The 18,105-nt window shown below is 43.3% G+C and overlaps 1 protein-coding gene across 1 annotated transcript in view; it reads right to left on the bottom strand.

Annotated features, from left to right (window-relative positions):
- LOC115198469 (calpain-1 catalytic subunit) overlaps nucleotides 1-5,748 on the bottom strand; it is a 31,449-nt gene extending 25,701 nt beyond the window's left edge. The window contains exon 1 of the mRNA XM_029760432.1: nucleotides 5,445-5,748. The gene's annotated coding sequence lies outside the window, so the exon portion shown is untranslated. The remainder of the gene's footprint in view (nucleotides 1-5,444) is intronic.
- Nucleotides 5,749-18,105: the final 12,357 nt, after the last annotated feature.

Genomic DNA, 18,105 nt, shown 5'->3' with positions numbered 1-18,105 from the left:
AGACTACAACTGGTGAGCTCTATATAGGCAGAGAGAGAAGACTGATTGGGATAATAGATAAACCCCTCTGGAGCCTACCTGTGCTGGAAACTGCCTACCACTCACACATGGACGGTGTGTACAGTTAGACAGTATAATACTCTATCAAGTTTTGCCTGCGGTAATTAAAGCTTTACGAAAGGTGTAGTGTAGCCTAACTACTGTTTCATACAAAGAAAGGATTGACCACAAACAGGCAGTTAGACCACACCTGAAAGCACTACTATACTGTATAGGCCACACACACACATAGAGAGAGACAGAGTGCGCAAGTGTTATTCTATTAAGTGTTATTATACTGTATAGGCCACACACACACATAGAGAGAGACAGAGTGCGCAAGTGTTATTCTATTAAGTGTTATTATACTGTATAGGCCACACACACACATAGAGAGAGACAGAGTGCGCAAGTGTTATTCTATTAAGTGTTATTCTATTAGTGTTATTCTATTAACCTGCGCAAGTGTTATTCTGCATGTCTTCCAAATAGCAGGGAGCTCACATTTCAACCACCCTCTGGCCGTGTCCGAACACCCATACTAGCGTACTATATACTTAAACTGCATACTATGTACTCATCGTCGCATACTATTTAGCATGTACCGTTAAGAAAAAAAGTATGCAGTATTTCACCGCCGCAACGCAGTAGCAACTCCTGACTGGCTGGCTGAGTAGGTGGGGCGGGGTCGACTGCGGGTTGATTTTTACAAATTCAACAGACATGCATCTCATTAACTTGCCTGATAATAGCTAATTTCCAATTCGATTAATTTCGCTAAATAGAAATGAATAAAATAGGAATGGAGTTACATGCCTACTCAGGCTGGTTATAGACAGACAATCACATTGAACATATACCGTCGCCCACATAGCCCATATATCCTATTTAAACAGGACTGAAGACATGGACAGTGAGGTACATCGCAAATTCAGAACCGCTGTTGGGTACATCGCAAATTCAGAAAAGCAACATAATAAACTAAAGCACTGATCATTGGGAACAAGATCAGAATGACTGCAATGGCTTGATCCATGAATGAAATAAGGAAATAGGTAGCCAAGCCTACAAAACTAAAACAATCCATGTTCAAATCAAAAGGCCTAATTAACATGATATAAATAACGCAGACACATCACGAGACCCCGGTGCAGACACATTCAGTAATCAAAAGATGCTTAAGTATTTCGTTTTAAAGCTCTGACGAAGGCCAAGCGAACAAGAAACAATTTTCAAAATACTTCACCAGAGAGCATTACTTAGCCACAGATAATCATGTGCTTCTTTTATCTGTGGATAGTTTCAAATCACAAGCGTGGAGGCTAATATGCCAAGCTGGGAAACCCGCAATTTGGTCTGCGTGCATGGCAATAGGCCTAGCTGATTATTGAGATGCGGCTGGTAGTGAAAAGCATTGCATCTAAAAATATGTGTGAAGATAAAATGTCTAATCACACTCAAGACACATTGAGACAAGAAGAGGGGGAGGGGTGTGTGGCGAAGATATTGGCACTTCTCCCTCCCGAATGTGCTCAGCACTCCAGAATGCAACCAATTCTTGCGCATTCGTTGCTTTATTGTGTTAATAGTTTGCCCTTTTTATATACAGTACCAGTCAAAAGTTTGGACACACCTACTCATTCAAAGATTTTTCTTTATTTTGACTATTTTCTACATTGTAGAATAATAGTGAAGACATCAAAACTATGAAGTAACACATATGGAATCATGTAGTAACCAAAAAAGTGGTAAACAAATAAAAATATATTTTATATTTGTGATTCTTCAAAGTAGCCACCCTTTGTCATGATGACAGCTTTGCACACTCTTGGCATTCTCTCAACCAGCTTCATGAGGTAGTCACCTGGAATGCATTTCAATTAACAGGTGTGCCTTCTTAAAAGTTAATTTGTGGAATTTCTTTCCTTCTTAATGCATTTGAGCCAATCAGTTGTGTTGTGACAAGGTAGGGGTGGTATACAGAAGATAGCCCTAATTGGTGAAAGACCAATTTCATACTGTGGCAAGAACAGCTCAAATAAGCAAAGCGAAACAACAGTCCATCATTACTTTAAGACATGAAGGTCAGTCAATGTGGAAAACTTTGAACGTTTCTTCAAGTGCAGTCGCAAAAACCATCAAACGCTATTATGAAACTGGCTCTCATGAGGACCGCCACAGGAATGGAAGACCCAGAGTTACCTCTAATGCAGAGGTTAATCATTGGAGTTGGATGGCCTCCCGAGTGGCACAGTGGTCTAAGGCAGTGCATTGCAGTGCTAGCTGTGCCACTAGAAATTCTGGGTTCGAGTCCAGGTTCTGTCGCAGCCAGCTGCGACCGGGAGACCCATGGGGTGGCACACAATTGACCCAGCATCATCTGGGTTAGGGGAGGGTTTGGCCGGTAGGGATGTCCTTGTCCCATCGCACACTAGCGACTCCTGTGGCGGGTCGGGCGCAGTGCACACTGACACGGTGGCAAGGTGTACGGTGTTTCCTCTGACACATTGGTGCGGCTTGCTCCGGGTTAAGTGGGCATTGTGTCAAGAAGCAGTGCGGCTTAGTTGGGTCGACCTTCGCCTCTCCCGAGTCTGTACGGGAGTTGCAGCGATGAGACAAGACTGTAACTACCAATTGGATACCATGAAATTGGGGAGAAAAAGGGGTAAAAAAAAAGTTCATTAGAGTTACCAGCCTCAGAAATTGCAGCCCAAATAAATGCTTCATGGAGTTCAAGTAACAGACACATCAACTGTTCAGAGGAGACTGTGTGAATCAGGCCTTCATGGTCAAATTGCTGCAAAGAAACCACTACTAAAGACACTAATAATAAGAAGAGACTTGCTTGGGCCAAGAAACATGAGCAATGAACATTAGACCGGTGGAAATTTGTCCTTTGGTCTGATGAGTCCACATTTGAGATTTTTGGTTCCAACCGCGGTGCGGGTGAACGGACGAACTGTGTATTTCCCACCGTAAAGCATGGAGGAGGAGGTGCTATGGTGTGGGGGTGCTTTGCTTGTGACACTGTCTGTGATTAATTTAGAATTCAAGGCACACTTAACCAGCATGGCTACCACAGCATTCTGCAGCGATACGCCATCCCATCTGGTTTGGGCTTAGTGAGAATATAATTTGTTTTTCAACAGGACAATGACCCAACAAACCTCAAGGCTTTGTAAGGGCCATTTTACCAAGAAGTAGAGTGCTGCATCAGATGACCTGGCCTCCACAATCCCCCGACCTCAACAAAATTGAGATGTTTGGGATGAGTCGGACCGCAGAAGGAAGGAAAAGCAGCCAACAAGTGCTTAGCATATGTGGGAACTCCTTCAAGACTGTTGGATAAGCATTCCAGGTGAAGCTCATTGAGAGAATGCGAAGAGTGAGCAAAGATGCCATCAAGGCAAAGGGTAGCTACTTTGAAGAATCTCTTTGAATACTTAGAAGAATGATGGATGCCACTGTGTTCTTTGGGACCTTCAATACTGCAGAAATGTTTTGGTACCCTTCCCCAGATCTGTGCCTCGACACAATCCTGTCTCGGAGCGCTACGGACAATTCCTTCGACCTAATGCCTTGGTTTTTTCTCTGACATGCACTGTCCACTTATGGGGTATTGTGTGTAGATGGATTAAATAAATTAAAAACAAATCAATTTTAGATCAAGGCTGTTATGTAACAAAATGTTGAAAAAGTCAAGGGGTCTGAATACTTTCCAAATGCACTGTACTACCATATACCTACTGTAGGTTTTCTTAACTCAGCTACTAGGAAGCTAGCTACGTGAATAGTGAAGACATCAAAACTATAAAATAACACATTTGGAATCATCTAGTAACCAAAATAGTTAAACAAATCAAAATATAATTGATATTTTAGATTCCTCAACATTGCCACCCTTTGCTTTGACGACAGCTTTGCACACTCTTGGCATTCTCTCAACTAGCTTCATGAGGAATGCTTTTCCAACAGTCTTGAGTTCCCACATATGCTGAGCACTTGTTGGCTGCTTTTCCTTCACTCTGCTGTCCAACTCATCCCAAACCATCTCAATTGGGTTGAGGTCGGGTGATTGTGGAGGCCAGGTCATCTGATGCAGCAAATTAACTTTTAACAAAGCACACCTGTTAATTGAAATGCATTCCAGGTGACTACCTCATGAAGCTGGTTAATACATGATTCCATGTGTGTTATTTAATAGTTTTGATGTCTTCACTATTATTCTACAATGTAGAAAATAGTGAAAATAAAGAAAAACACTGGAATGGATAGGTGTGTCCAAACTTTTGACTGGTACTGTATAAATGTTTCTACACATATTGTTTTTCTTATAATATTACATTTCAGGGAGCTGTCTTCTAAAGACAACCTACAATGCTGCTTAGTACTGTAAAATAATTGTATTTTACTGTAGGTTTTTCCCTATAAATGTACAGCATTATACTGGCACCACAGTCACCAGTTTAATACTGTAATTTTGCTTTACAGCAGAGATGCTGTAATATAGGTTACAGCACTATTTTCCTCACTGTAAAACATATTACAGCATCCTTGCTGTGGTGCCAGTATAATGCTGTAAATTTACAGGGAAATGTTTTACAGTGTAGGCTATAAACAGACAAACCGTAAAAACAAAATTCTGAAGGTCAGGAAAGTTTCCCCCAGAAAACAACTGATGGGCTGGCCAGCTGTCAAAGGCATGCTCTCATCGAGGTGACACAGTGAACAGCTGGACAAGCAGAGTTGAAGAACATATCCTCTCATCTCGCCGCCCATGTCTTTCACACAATTGACAGTTACCCCATTTGGATTTAGTTGTGGCTTTTTAATAAACAAGCGACAAGTCCGACCATAGTAGTCTCTTTGTTGAGTACCTGAGAGGACAGAGAGGCTACTAGACGCTAAGCTATTTAGTTAATAAATTCGAAACGTACTTAACACCCGCTGCCTTCAGAAGAAACTGAAGAATTGGTCGGTCTAAAACAAATATAAAAGTAGCCTAACACACATGGAATCCTCACTGGAACAGGAAGATGTCAAAACACTGTTACAACACTGCTTGCTACAGCCATATATATATTACAACTACTACATGATGTTACATGGTTTCAAAACTACATCCGCTTATGTTCTCAAACTCATTGCGAGCCAGATGCAGAACATTTAATTACAGTATTAAGCTGGTGACTGTGGTGCCAGTATAATGCTGTACATTTACAGGGAAATACCTACAGTAAAATACAATTATTTTACAGTACTAAGCAGCATTGTAGGTTGTTTTTAGAAGAAAGCTCCAATGTAGTGACGTCGCCCTTCTTCATAGTAAACTAGTAATCGCCCTAATCAGTAAAAAGAAGTTACACGTGTGACATATTTTAAGAACAGTTAAATAAATGTCCTACCTTTTGGTGGTTGTTTAGCGGTTCAATGTGTTGTTTTGTTTTCTTTGTTCTCCAGTCCGTTATGTTTAGCCCTGTTCCATCCACAGCCCAGCGTGAAGCTGTTTAGCCCTGTTCCATCCACAGCCCAGCGTGAAGCTGTTTAGCCCTGTTCCATCCACAGCCCAGCGTGAAGCGCATGAGTATAACCAGTGGGTGGATTCGATTATGCTTAGCCGCTGGGCACCGGGAAAAGACCCATCACGTCATCGGGCGAAAGCGGGGAGGGAGAAGCGCAATTCTGAAATCGAACAGTAATCTGTAGCGCTCGGCCATTTTGTCAACAAGGTAGCATGGTGCCGTCCAGAAAGATACATTTTCCATTAAATAAATGTTTGAATTTTCTAACTAGTTTTCAATCATTACATTTTTATTGTGATTATACACTTCTGTTATTTTAATGTAATAGATGTATCATGGGATGACATAGAGACCTCTGGCTCTGAGCAAGACAGTGAGCCAGAGCTGCCAGGAGATGTCATTGATCCCCTCCCAACTGCATCAAGCACCAGATATGCTGTTCCAAAAGGACCCAATGGTAGGCCAGGCCTATACTTTAAACTACACATTTTAGTCAGCAGCTGTTAGTATCTAATCTTGTGGATCCCTTAGTTATACATTTCCTTTTAACTGCCACTCAAAATAATGCGTACAGAGGTCATCGAGAGTCTGATAACTCTCACAACAAGGGTAATCACAACAAGGGTATGAAGAAATAGCAAAGCATGACCCTCTCAAAGAGAAAAAGATGAATGCATGTGGCAATGCTAAGTACACAAGCCACCAAATTTAGAACAAAGGTATTGAGGGCTTAGCTGAGATGGTGCAAAGTGAAATAAAAAGAGAAGTGAAGGAAAGTGAAGTTTGTAGTGTAATTGTAGATGAAACCAAAGATTTAAAGAAAAAATAACAAATGTCTTTAGTTGTGTGGTACTGTTACAACAGGGCCATCCACGAAAGCTTTTTACACTTTCAGTCAGCTGAAAGCTTAGATGCAGCAGGTCTCCCAAAAATGATAATTGATGGCCTTGAAAAAAACATGGTCTGGACTACAAATAATATTGTGGGGCAAGGCTATGACGGTGCATCTGTCATGAGCGGAAAGCATTCTGGTGTGTCTGCATGGATTAAAAACAGTGCAAGATTTGCATTTTATGTGCACTGTCATGCACATTGTTTGAATTTGGTTCTTGTCGATGCTGTAAAATCAGTGCCTGAGGCAGTTAACTTTTTTGCTTTCCTGCAGAAGCTTTATAACTTTGTATCTGGCTCGTACGTTCATCTCAAGTGGCTTGCGGTTCAGAAAGAGCTGTATCCACAGCAGCAGCCCAGGGAACTACAGAGACTTACGGATGTAAGGTGGGCATGCAGATACATGGCATGCTGTAATCTGAGGGACAGGCTTCCAGTAGTTCTGAGAGTGCTACAGGATATCACACTTGAAAATAGTGGTGATAGATCAGTGGAGGCAAGGGGCCTTCTTTCTCAGATAGATTTACATTTCATAGGGCTTTTGGTTACCTTTTGTAAAGTGCTTGGTGATGCCAAATGTCTTTCTGATATGCTCCAATCAAGCTCTCTTGACCTCGCAAGGGCTATGGATCTAGTACGTGCCTTTACAGACACATTACAGGACTACTGTCATGTTCGTTAGATGAAGGATCGGACCAAGGCGCAGCGTGAGTAGCGTTCCACATAATTTATTATAAAGTGAAACGTAATGCAATTACAAAACAAATAAAGAATAGACGAACCGTGACTACAATGCAACTATACATAAACAATATCCCATAACCCCAAGTGAAAAACAAGCTACTTAAGTATGATCCCCAATTAGAGACAACGATTACCAGCTGCCTCTAATTGGGAATCATACCAATCACCAAACATAGAAAAACTAAACTAGAACCCCACATAGAAAATAACAACTAGAAGACCCCCTGTCACGCCCTGACCTACTCTACCATAGAAAATAAAAGCTTTCTATGGTCAGGACATGACAGTACCCCCCCCTCCCCCCCCCAAAGGTGCGGACTCTGACCGCAAAACCTGAAACAATAAAAAACAAGGGAGGGTTAGAGGGGGTGTCTAGTGTCGGTGGCGGCTCTGGTGCAGGACGAAGAACCTTCTCATCCCGCGAACCCGCCATCATAGGAGGCGGCTCTGGTGCAGGACGAAGAACCCTCTCATCCTGCGAACCCGCCAGTATCGTTGGAGGCTCCGGGCCGCCGACCATCGCTGGAGGCTCCGGACCGCCGACCGTCGCTGGAGGCTCCGGACCGCCGACCGTTGCTGGAGACTCCGGACCGCGGGCCTTCTCAGGAGGTTCCAGACTGTGGGCCTTCTCAGGAGGTCCCGGACTGTGGGCCTTCTCAGGAGGTCCCGGACTGTGGACCGTCGTTGGAGGTTCCGGACTGTGGACCGTCGTTGGAGGTTCTGGACTGTGAAACGTCGCTGGAAGCTCTGGACTGGGAACTGTCGCCAGAAGCTCTGGACTGGGAACTGTCGCCGGAAGCTCTGGACTGGGAACTATCGCCGGACTGGGCAGGCACACTGGAAGCCTAGTGCGTGAAGCCGGGACAGGTGGCACCAGACTGGTGACACGCACTTCAGGGAGAGTGCGAGGAGCAGGCACAGGACGTACTAGACTGGGGAGGCGCACTGGAGGCCTAATGCGTAGGACCGGTACAAGTGGCACCGGACTAGTGACACGCACCTCAGGGAGAGTGCGAGGAGGAGGCACAGGACATACCTGACTGGGAACACGCACTTCAAGGCGAGTAAGAGGAGCAGGCACAGGACATACTAGACTGGGGAGGCGCACTGGAGGCCTGATGCGTGGGACCGGTACAGGTGGCACCGGACTAGGGACATGAGTGTCAGGGAGAGTACGAGGAGGTGACACAGGACGTTCTGGGCTGTGAAGGCGCACTGGAGACCTGGTGTGTATAGCCGGCCTCAATTGTACTGGAACTTTAACACACTTCTCAGGACGAGTACGGGGAGCTGACACAGGTGGCATTGGACGACTAACACGCTCCTCAGGGCGAATACAGTGCATACTAGGCCAAACCAACAGCTCTCTCTCTTCACTCTCCTCCAATTTATCCAACAATTCCTCAAACGTCTCTAAATCTCCCCTCCGTTCACTCTCCTCCAATTTATCCAATATCTCCTCAATGGACTCTGACTCACCCCAATATGCCTCTTTGCTCTCTGACTCGCCCCTCGGCCTCACCGACCAACCCATGTGCCCCGCCAAAAAATATTTTGAGGTTGCTTGTTGGGCTTGTGTCATGGCCGCAAACCCTGTCGTCGTCGCTGTCCTTCCTTCACCGTTTGCGTCTCCCGCCATGGAAGGCGATCCTGTCCTGCCTGGATTTCCTCCCAAGTCCAGGATCCCTTCCCATCCAATATCTCCTCCCAAGTCCAGTATGTCCCCCACTCCTGGTCACACTGCTTGGTCCTGGTCGGATGGTATATTCTGTCACATTCGTTAGATGAAGAATCGGACCAAGGCGCAGCATGAGTAGCGTTCCACATAATTTATTATAAAGTGAAACGTAATGCAATTACAAAACAAATAAAGAATAGACGAACCGTGACTACAATGCAACTATACATAAACAATATCCCATAACCCCCAAGTGAAAACAAGCTACTTAAGTATGATCCCCAATTAGAGACAACGATTACCAGCTGCCTCTAATTGGGAATCATACCAATCACCAAACATAGAAAGACTAAACTAGAACCCCACATAGAAAATAACAACTAGAAAACCCCCTGTCATGCCCTGACCTACTCTACCATAGAAAATAAAAGCTATGGTCAGGACATGACAACTACAGAAGTGAGGGTTACTTTGGAGAACTTTGGAACGAGGTTGAAGAGATTGCAGAGCACTGCAAAATAAGTGTACAAACAGTGTGTAAAAGACAGCCTAAAACAAGCTTAGGATTTCACGACTTATTGATGATGAGCACTATAGGACAGAAAAATTGTGACCAAAGTGATGTTGAGAGCTTCCAAAGAGCTATTTTTTATCAGGTGCTTAACAGTCTCACATCTGAGCTGCAAAGGCATTTTTCAAAGAAGAATTGTGAGATAATGCAAGGGATCAGTCTCTTACCCCAAAGAGTACAACATTCTTGAATTAGGAGCCTCTATTTGCCTTTGCTCAGACCTTTGAGTCAGATATAGAGGACCTCAAACATGAGGTTCATCAAACCAAGCGGCTTCTTGATAGGAGAGAGAAAAGTGGAAGGGACAGACCGTCTACTCTCCTTGACTTTGTTGTGTATCTAGAACCTTATAAAGAGGTCTTCCATGACCTATTTCGACTTTGTAAGATTTCTGTTGTTACAGCAGTCAGCAGTGCTTCTTGCGAGAGAAGCTTCTCAGATTTAAAACTGATTGAAACCCACCTTAGGACAACAATGGTTGATGACAGGTTAAGTCACCTCGGAATTCTCAGTGTTGAGTCAGGGCGGGCACGCTCCCTCAACATGGATGAGTTTGTGAAACATTTTGCCAGTTCTAACCAGAACTGCAGAATTATGCTGTTTTAAATCTACCTAGGATAATTTGGCACTTAGGCGGTCCCTCTGGTCATGATTAAAACCTCTCTTGGGTAGGGGGCAGTATTTTGAAGTTTGGATGACAATCATGCCCAAAGTAAACTGCCTGTTACTCAGGCCCAGAAGCTAGGATATGCATATGCATGGTAGTACTGGATAGAAAACACTCTAAAGTTTCCAGAACTGTTAAAATATGTCTGTGAGTATAACAGAACTGATATGGCAGGCACAAACCTGAGGAAAATCCATCCAGGAAGTGGGATATTTTTGATGTGGGTACTTTTCTATTGAATGCCAATACAATATGTATTTGGATAGGACCCAAATTGCAGTTCCTATGGCTTCCACTAGATGTCAACAGTCTTTAGACATTGTTTCAGGATTGTATTCTGAAAAACGAGGAAGAATGAGAACATTCTTTCAGTGGACTAAATGAACCAGAGCTGTTTTGAGCACGTGACCCATTGCGCGCCGTTCGTTGTTTTTCTTTCTATTGAAGACGCAATTGTCTGGTTGAAATATTATCAATTATTTAGACAATAGACAACCTGAGGAATATTTATAAACATCGTTTTACATATTTCGATGAACTTTACAGGTAGTATTAGGATGTTTTCGTCTGCAAGCCGTGACCGCCTTTGAGCCAGTGGATTACTGAACAAAACGCGTCAACAAAACTGAGTTTTTGGGACATAAAGAGGGACTTTATCTTGTTTGAGGCAGGGGGCATTATTTTCCCATCCGGATGAAAAGCGTGCCCAGAGTAAACTGCTTACTACTCGGGCCCAGAAACTAGAATGTGCATATTATTAGTATATTTGGATAGAACACACTCTGAAGTTTCTAAAACTGTTTGAATGATGTCTGTGAGTATAACAGAACTCATATGGCAGGCGAAAACCTGAGAAAAATCCAACCAGGAAGTGGGAAATCTGAGGTTTGTAGTTTTTCAAGTGATTGCCTATCCAATATACAGTGTCTGTGGGGTCATATTGCACTTCCTAAGGCTTCCATTAGATGTCAACAGTCTTTAGAACGTTGTTTCAGGCTTCTACTGTGAATGGGGAGAGAATAAGAGCTATTGGAATCAGGTGTCTGGAAAATTGACATGAGCTCAGTCATGCGTGCGGCCGTGAGAGCGAGCTGAGTTCCTTTACATTTCTGAAGACAAAGGAATTGTCCGGTTGGAGTGTTATTGAAGATGTATGATAAAAACATCCTAAAGATTGATTCTATACATCGTTTGACATGTTTCTACAAACTGTAATGCAACTTTTTTGACTTTTCGTCTGGATTTAGTGCATGTGCCTTCTGCATTTGGAATAGTGAACTGAACTCACGAACAAAAAGGAGGTATTTGGACATAAATATGGACTTTATCGAAACAAAACTAACATTTATTGTGGAACTAGGATTCCTGGGAGTGCATTCTGATGAAGAACATCAAAGGTAAGTGTATATTTATAATGCTATTTCTGACTTTTGTTGACTCCACAACATGGCGGGTATCTGTAAGGCTTGTTTTGGTGACTGAGCGCTGTACTCAGATTATTGCAAAGTGTGCTTTCGCCATAAAGCTTTTTTGAAATCTGACACAGTGGTTGCATTAAGGAGAAGTTTAACTTTAATTCTATGCATAACAGTTGTATATTTTATCAACATTTATGATCAGTATTTCTGTAAATTGATGTGCTCATTCACCGTAGGTTTTGGAGGTAAAACATTTCTGAACATTACACACCAATGTAAAATGGGGTTTTTGGATATAAATATGAACTTTATCGAGCAAAACATACATGTATTGTGTAACATGAAGTTCTATGAGTGCCATCTGATGAAGATCATCAAAGGTTAGTGATACATTTTAGCTGTATTTCTGTTTTTTGTGACACCTCTCCTTGCTTGGAAAATGGCTGTGTGGTTTTTCTTGTCTAGGTGCTATCCTAACATAATCTAATGGTATGCTTTCGCCGACAAGCCTTTTTGAAATCGGACACTGTGGTTGGATTAACGAGAAGTTTATCTTTAAAATTGTGTATAATACTTGTATGTGTGAGAAATTTGAATTATGAGATTTTTGTTGTTTTGAATTTGGCGCTCTGTTATTTTACTGGCTGTTGGGACGCTAGCGTTGTTTTGAATTTGGAGCTCTGCTATTTCACTGGCTGTTGGGACGCTAGCGTCCCACATACCCCAGAGAGGTTATCGAACAAAATGAACATTTATTGTGTAACATGGACTCTTGTGACTGCAAACATGTGAAGATCATCAAAGGTAAGTGATTAATTTTATCGCTATTTCTGACTTTTGTAATTCTTTACTTGGTTGTAAAATGTTTGTATGCTTTTGTATGCGGGGCGCTGTCCTCAGATAATCGCATGGTATGCTTTCGCCGTAAAGCCTTTTTGAAATCTGACACAGCAGCTGGATTAACAAGAAGTTAATCTTTAAGCCGATGTATAACACTTGTATATTTTATGAATGTTTATTTTAAGTATTTCTGTATTTTGAATTTGGCGCTCTGCAATTTGACCGGATGTTGGCCAGGTGGGACGCTACCTTATACTGTAAGTTTGTATATTGGTGGGCACCAACATTTTTTTTTTTTCAAGTCCATTTCTGCTTGATACCTGGTATGTCAAATTGCTGTGTTTTTTTTTGTAAATTTACTATTTTGTAAATAAACTATGCAATTTATGTAACACAAATGCTATCTTATCTCCTTGGTGCTTGAGCTTTATTTTCAGAAAATATTTTGGATGTTCAACACTTATAGATCCAGATTATATATTCATGAAAACAGAGTGACCTAAGTCTCTCCAGTATGTGAGTACAGTGTGTGTGTGTGTGTGTGTGTGTGTGTGTGTGTGTGTGTGTGTGTGTGTGTGTGTGTGTGTGTGTGTGTGTGTGTGTGTGAAAGAAATTGAGCTGCAGTTCCGAGGTAAAGACACTGACTATTCATGGTATGTTAAATAATTCGATATGAGGTAACTCTTTTGGACCACACTATCTGCCACATTGAAGAACTCCAGGTTAAGTGAATTATTACTTCTACCTCTAATCAGCAATCATAGGATTCATTCATGCTCATTAGATGCCAGGTTAGGGTTACACACACATTTTCTGTCATGGTCAATGGACTCCTGAAGTAGCCTTGGCCACCCCCTGGCCACCCCATGTATAAAACTCTAGTTCCGCCACTGCACTTGGGTACACTGCAGCATCCACCGAGAGGGTCTTGCTGCCAAGGGAATGCCTGACAGCTTGAAAGATGTTTTGGACACTACAGTGAAAATTGTAAACTTTTTTAAAGCAAGGCCCCTGAACTATCATATATTTTCTGCACTATTCAATGATATGGGCAGCAACCATGTAACGCTTTTACAACATACAGAAGTGCGCTGGTGATCAAGGGGCAAAGTATTGACACGTTTTTGTGAATTGAGAGACGAGCTTAAAGTTTTCTTTACTGACCATAATTTTCACTTGTCTGACCGCTTGCATGATGACGAATTTCTCACACGACTGGCCTATCTTTGTGATGTTTTTTCTCGCCTGAATGATCTGAATCTAGGATTACAGGGACTCTCCGCAACTATATTCAATGTGCGGGACAAAATTGAAGCTATGATTAAGAAGTTGTAGCTCTTCTCTGTCTGCATTGACAAGGACACCACATAGGTCTTTCCATCATTGTATGATTTGTTTTGCTGCATATGAACTCAAGCTTACAGACAATGTCAAATGTGATATAGCGAAGCACCTGAGTGAGTTGGGTGCGCAATTACGTAGGTACTTTCCCAAAACGGATGAAACAAACTGGATTCGTTATCCCTTTCATGCCCTGACTCCAGTCCACTTATTGATATCTGAACAAAAGAGCCTCATCGAAATTGCAACAAGCGGTTCTGTGAAAATTGAATTTAACCAGAAGCCAATGCCAGATTTCTGGATTATCCTGCCTTGGCAAATCGCGCTGTTAAGACACTGATGCCCTTTGCAACCACTACCTATGTGAGAGTGGATTCTCGGCCCTCAGTAGCATGAAAACTAAATACAGGCACAGATTATGTATGGAAAATGATTAAAGACTGAGACTCTCTCCAAATCAACCCAACATTGCAGTTATCTGCATCCTTTCAAGCACACCCTTCTCATTAACCTGTGGTAAATTATTCAACATTTTCGATGAACAAATAAGGTTTTATATGGTTAAATAAAGAGCAAAATTATTGATTATTATTATATTATTATTTGTGTTCTGGTCCTATAAGAGCTCTTTGTCACTTCCCATGAGCCGGGTTGTGACAAAAACTCGAACTCATTCTTATGTTTAAAAAATGTATCGTATAGTGTGTGTGTGTGTGTGTGCGGCAGGCTTACAATGATGGCAAAAAACAACATTGAAGAGTACGCTGACCCTGGTGCTAGAGGGGAGTACGCAGCTGGAAGTTGAATGTTTGAAAGGGTACGGGACTATACAACGTTTGGGAACCACTGCTCTACAGGATCAGTGGGTCCCTCGCGGGATGGTTGAGCTAATGTAGGCTAATGCGATTAGCATGAGGTTGTAAGTAACAAGAACATTTCCCAGGACATAGACATATCTGATATTGGCAGAAAGCTTAAATTCTTGTTAATCTAACTGCACTTTCCAATTTACAGTAGCAATTACAGTGAAATAATACCATGCTATTGTTTGAGGAGAGTGCACAATTTGAACATGAAAAGTTATTAATAAACAAATTAGGCACATTTGGGCAGTCTTGATACAACATTTTGAACAGAAATGCAATGGTTCATTGGATCAGTCTAAAACTTTGTACATACACTGCTGCCACCTAGTGGCCAAAATCTAAATTGCACCTGGGATGGAATAATACATTGTGGCCTTTCTCTTGCATTTCAAAGATGATGGTACAAAAAAATACAAAAGAACGGTTGGTTTTTTCTTTGTATTATCTTTTACCAGATCTAATGTGTTATATTCTCCTACATTAATTTCACATTTCCACAAACTTCAAAGTGTTTCCTTTCAAAGGTATCAATAATATGCATATCCTTGCTTCAGGTCCTGAGCTACAGGCAGTTAGATTTGGGTATGTCATTTTAGGTGAAAGTTTTAAAAAAAAGGGGCGGATCCTTAAGAGGCATTGGGTAAAATGTGGAAGACACATTTCGGTTGAATGCATTCTGTTGTACTACTAGCCTAAACTTAAATGATGACAAAAAAGCTCATTTTTGTTTTCATTAATCATTACGATATAGCCAATTGTGACTTTGTGGCTGTGGTAACTAGTGACAATCCATTTTCTTCAGTAAAACTGGAGATAAGTCTGAAGAATTGCATGACAAGATGAGCTTCAAGACCATCCTGCCGCTGTTCATCCACTCAGCATCATCTATCATGAGCAAGAAGTCACCACCAACAGCTGTTTTAAGAGCTTAATACTGCTGTTCCTCTCTCTATCGGTGGCTTTGGACTCACATGTGTTTTGATTGCTTGGGCCCAAAACACACCAGGGACAGCATCCAGGAACCCTGCAGTGTGTCAGCTGCGCCCTGCTGTCCTCCAAGGGGATGCTTGCGGGAACGCTTGCCGTTTTTCGGTGTGGATGTCCCCCTAGAAATCGTTATCGCCACAATCTCAGGTTCTGGGGGTTCTTCCAGAGATGATGACATTGAAGGGAACAACAATGGGGATATGGAGGACTCTCTTTTTGAAAAGCCGACTTCACTGACACAAATTCAGGGCCCCCTTCCCCCTCTGGGGAGGGTGAGTGTGGCGGTGACAACGAGGAGATGGAAGAGTTTTTCGACCTCTCCTTGGGACAATCATCCACTCTGCCAGCTTCCCTATGCTCTGACTTCCCGGGGCTTATTGAGGGAGCTGCCAGATGCCTCGGAACCCACCTCCTCTCCTGACCCCCGGCCAGAGATCATGACATGATGGTGGGTGGGCCTTGGGCTCAACAACAGATAGTGGCGGAACCTATGGCTCCCGCCATACCTCGCTGGACAAGTATGCAAGGGGTATGGGTGTTTTGTGTTAAGAGAATGTGTTTCTTGTTAAAAGCCTGAATAGCACTAAGTAAGCAAAGGCACTATGTGTAATCCTGGGATTGAGTGTATTTATTGGTATAATTCTATAATGTCCTATCGTTATCTGTACTTAATCCTATAATGACCCGTAGTAATATTATAGTCCAATAATGGCATGTAGCAATCTTAAAATTGCCTGTAGTAATCTACTTATTATTTTCGGGAAATAATGTATAGGCGCGCCACCAATATAATTGAGTCAAGGAACTAGGGGGGGGGGAGAAACCTCGCCTAGAGGAAAGAACTTAGATTTGGAAACAATGGTGGAGCAAAGCCGAGGGGATATGGTTATTAGCATAAAGTGGAGGGACTATGAAACTTGTATAAGCATGAAACTGTATAAAAGGAGTGGGCTGAGACTGAGTCCGGCAGTTGCTCCATGGACCAACTCGGCTTGTTACTTTGTAATAAAGTATATTTGAATTCCCAGGCTCTGGTATCTGAGAGATATTATTGAACCAATATTTCCACAACAGGGGCTCATGGGACGAAGGGCAAGGGCACCGGCAAAATCATATTTGCCCTTTACCACAGTGGATGGAGGGCAAGACCCCATCACTAGTGGTTCCCTCGGCTGGAGAAGACTCTGGCTGCCCACTTCGTTCCAGGTTGCAGCCAATGGAATGCAAAGATGCCTTCTCTGTCCCCCTTCAAAGACCGCTTCACTGCTCAACTGGCAGACACGAGCTATACCCTCAGCTGGCAAGCTGTGGCAGCGGCTAACAATGTCACTTTGCTTACTGCGGCCCTGTCTCGAATGTCAACCCGTCAGACATCCTTCTCCGAGGCCGAAGTTGAGGAGGTGTCACATCTGTCTGGCGACGTGCTCCACCTTAACCAGGCATTGGCTGTGTGCTCGGTACGAGTTATTGCCATCTCTGTAGTTACACAGAGGCACCTTAAGCTTTCTTTGACAGCCATCAAAGAAGCTGACATAACGCTCCTACTGAATGCTCCCATCTCTGATGACAGCATTTTGGGAGTCACCGTCGTGGAGGCTACGGAGAACTTTTAGAAGATGGAGGAAGATATGTGACAGCTGTCTAAGTACCTTCCTCTAGCCAGATTTGTAGCTGCCCACCGAGACTCGGCTCCCCACGCCTCCACCTCATCGCGGGCCCAACCTGGAGCGATGGCACTTCGTTGTCATACCTGTGAAAACCTCTACTCCTACTCTGGCGCCACCAGCCGCCTCTACGGCCAGGCCCACAGTCAACTCATAGCTGGTTGTGGCCCCTACATGGCAGAATGTGCCTCAAAGTTCCTACAACAAGAGACGCCGAGACTGACGTGACGCGGGAGAGTGTGTCAAGGACTCAGTGACCAACTGCTCTGTCGCTAAGCCTCCTCTCGGCCTCCTCTCTCTATTACGGTGGGTCCTTCCCGTCCTCGGCCCCTCCCTTCCTGCACTATACTGTAAGTGCTGGAGCTGGTCATCTCATGCACACATACGTGCGGTCAGCAATGATAACCCTTCCAGGTATAGTAAAACAGCGTTTGCATCACATTTCAGTAATTTAGCAGACGCTCTTATCCAGAGCAATTAGGGTTCAGTGCCTTGCTCAAGGGCACGTCGGCAGAGTTTTCATCTAGTCGGCTCTGGGATTTGAACCAGTCATCTTCTGTTACTAGCACAACGCTCTTAACCATTATGCTACCTGCCGATACCACATACGTGCATATGCTCTCTTGTGTCATATGCTCTACGGCCCCTGCACTACAGGTTTCAACCATGCCAAGTAAAGGCATGGGGCCTACACACATTGTGTTTGCGGCAGGCTCAAATGCTGGGGTTACAAATGTAACCATCGCGGCGATGCCTCCGGTTCACACAGAGTGTAACACACTTTCCTCTCCCTTTCAAGGGGGGCCCCCTTGGGCGGACAGGGCCATAGAGGAGTAAAGACGTTATGGACTGAATGCTCCTCCACTTTGCACTCAGA

This window comes from Salmo trutta, chromosome 8 (assembly GCF_901001165.1).
Source record: "Salmo trutta chromosome 8, fSalTru1.1, whole genome shotgun sequence".
Lineage (NCBI taxonomy): Eukaryota > Metazoa > Chordata > Actinopteri > Salmoniformes > Salmonidae > Salmo > Salmo trutta.
This window is presented reverse-complemented; position numbering and strand designations above follow the sequence as displayed.